Here is a 3,028-nt window from a genome sequence, read left to right as displayed (position 1 = left end):
CTCCGTATTTCTGTATGTATTTAAAATTTTTAATGTTAAAAATATTTTAAAAGACAAAAAATCTTACTGATAAGTTTCTACATGCTAGACACTGGTCAAGGAGAAAGAGCTTAAAAGAAGAATAAGTTTAGTCCCTGTCCCTGAGGAATTCACAAGTCAGTGGAAGAGACAGATGTGTTAGTAGTCATTTTAAGCAGAGTGATGTGAGTAAACAGTCCAAGTAAGGGCCCAGTGGGGCACCCTGCCCAGCCTGGGAGAAGGGGAGGGACTCCACAGCTTCTGTTATCCTCCAAGACCACATCACTGGCTTGTACAAATCCACATGACAGACAGCAGGCTATGCAGAGAAGGACACGCCCAAATGGAAATCATTTCCATCACTGTAGAATTCAGGACTATGTATCATCTCCTTTGAGAGCCACTTCACTCTCTCTACCTTCCAAGCTGAGCTAGGTGACTTCCTCTGAGCTCTGTCTGTCTCCATTAGCCTTCATCATGCTGAATTGAGTGGTTGTATTTGGTGGGCTGGAGGAGGAGGCAGAAGAGGTCCTTGACAACCTTGTATAATGCAAAACTCCCGTAATTCAGCACCAACCCTGACGGGATGGCACGTGTGTCTACCAGTAATGGTGGTGCCCCGTGTGGCAAAAGTGTGGACGTCATCTGCAAATCACCAGGTTTGCCTGCATTAAACTTAAGCAACTCAACCAATTTATAATTTGAGAAGCTTCTCATTTCCTCAATATTGGCACATAAATTGGACTCAATTACTATATTTCTACCACACTGCTTCAAATCTGCAGTGTAATTAAAAACTGCACACAACTTGACTTCTGAACTGTAATGATCTGTTTACTTCTCTCACAGGGTCCTCCTCTTCCTCGCCTCTTCTTTCCCAGAAGAGTAGGAGGAAGGAGGGAGAAAGGAAGGGAGGGTAAGATTAGACAGGAAGACTGTCTCCTCTTCCTTTTCTCCCTCTCCTACCCCCTCAATTCACAAGGTATGTTATATGAGAATTTGATGTTAGCGGTCATCTTTTCTGTGCTGAGCAGTAACTGACACGTAAGTGATTTTAAACTCTGCTGTTAACTAGCTTCCCCACCTTGGGCTTGTCATTTCACTTTCCAAAACGTTCATTCCGCGCCCCCCCCACCCCCCCCACCCTCATCTACACTACAGGAATAGGAATGTTAACCTGACCTCCCAAGGGTCATGAAAGGGTCATACTAGATATTGCAGGAGAAAGCCCTTTGAACACTATAAAACCCTAGACACACGTTAGGGGTGTTATGACCGGCTGACACAGGGCATCTACAGCCTGGCACTTCTGAGTGACTCACGGGCCTCTTATTATAAGTCCATCTCACTAGGAGGCCCTGTGGGTCACTGAGCTACTGTTAGCAAACCACTTAGAAGAGGAGAAGGGCTTTAAAACTAGATCATTTCCGGTTAGATGACCTACAAGAGTACAAAGAGCACGTATGAACTTTTGTCTTCCTTTTAATTTTCTTTTAAAAAGGGAGAGAACTCACTCCATCATTAATGCACATCACAGTGTTTGAATTAGCCAAGTGCAGAAGAGTTTTCTGGGGACAGGGTTATTAAAAACATTATTATTGTTCTTTATTAAAATGGGAAAATCAATGGGTGCTTGTTAAAAAAAACATAAATGGTATGAAAGTATAGAAAATAAAAGAGAAAGCCCCATTTTCCCAAATACCACCTCCACCCATTCCCAGAGGTAGCCACTATTCAGATACTTGTATGGAGCTTCCTGTGAAGACTGTCCTGTAATTTTCTGTTTTTGCTTAAGCATAAACAGTTGTTTTTTTTTTTTTAATGTGGAAAGTTGTATTATTTATTTATTTATTTTTAAATATTTTAATTTAGTTTTGAAAGAGTGCAAGTGGGGGAGGGGCAGAAAGAGAAGGAGGGGGACAGAAGATCCAAAGCAGGCTCTGTGCTGACAGGCTGACAGCAGCAAGCCCAATGTGGGGCTCGAACTCATGAACTACAAGATCATGACCTGAGCTGAAGTTGGATGCTCAACCCACTGAGCCACCAGGTGACCCAAAGGGTGGAAGTTTCTAAAGCAATTAAGAAAGAAATATAAATATTCGATAGTCTGTTCATTCAAATGTGTTCTTAAGCCAAAATACAGAGTTGGGATGTTATCCTGGCATCTAGGAGAAAATCATGTCCTGTGCACGCCTTTGTCACATGTTTTTCCTCCCAAACTAGAATGTGAGCTTATCGCAGCGGCGTTTCCAGGCCATAACACAATGCCTGGCACAAATAAATGTTTGCCAAGTGAGTAACTGAACGAGCAGATCGACCGTGACCTGCAATTCCCGCAGAATTAATCTCTGCTGGGCCCCTGCTGGGCTGTGTAGCATGCTGCTTTCCCAGCACTTACACACATTAGGTCATTTTGTCCTCATAGCACCCTCTAATGTATATTGCCCTTTGTATTTCACTTTATTGTTATTTTTACAGATGCAGAAACTGAGTCCTGTTAAGGTCACAGAGCTGAACCTAAAACCCCAATGTTTTTTGTTGCCCCCAATGCCAGTCTTGCTTACAATGTCAAAGGCAAACAGAATCAGTTTAATTTCAACACAACCGAAAGCTCATTTTGAGGCAGTGAGGGTTAATTCCCTTTCAGCTTGTGACCACTTTAGGTCAGCCAGGCTTTGCTAGGGAGTAAACCTTATCCAAGTCCTCTCCTTTGCAAATCCATCTTCTGCCATCTGCTGGGTGAAAGCAGCATTTCCTCATGGCCACTCATCAGCCATTATTATAATTTCTATCGATTATAGTGCTATGCAATTTATATGCATCATTCCTTTTCCTCCTCCAAGCAACCCTATAAAGTAGGTCTGAGTCTTATCCCCATTTTCAGATGAGGTAACTGAGGTTAGGTAACTCACCTTATGTGAACTAGTTCCCTACGGTCACTGTGCCAAATGATCACAAACCTGGTGGCTTAAAACAACAGGAATTTATTCTTCCACAGTTATAAAGGACA

Source organism: Lynx canadensis, chromosome C1 (assembly GCF_007474595.2).
Source record: "Lynx canadensis isolate LIC74 chromosome C1, mLynCan4.pri.v2, whole genome shotgun sequence".
In the NCBI taxonomy this organism is placed as follows: domain Eukaryota; kingdom Metazoa; phylum Chordata; class Mammalia; order Carnivora; family Felidae; genus Lynx; species Lynx canadensis.
This window is presented reverse-complemented; position numbering follows the sequence as displayed.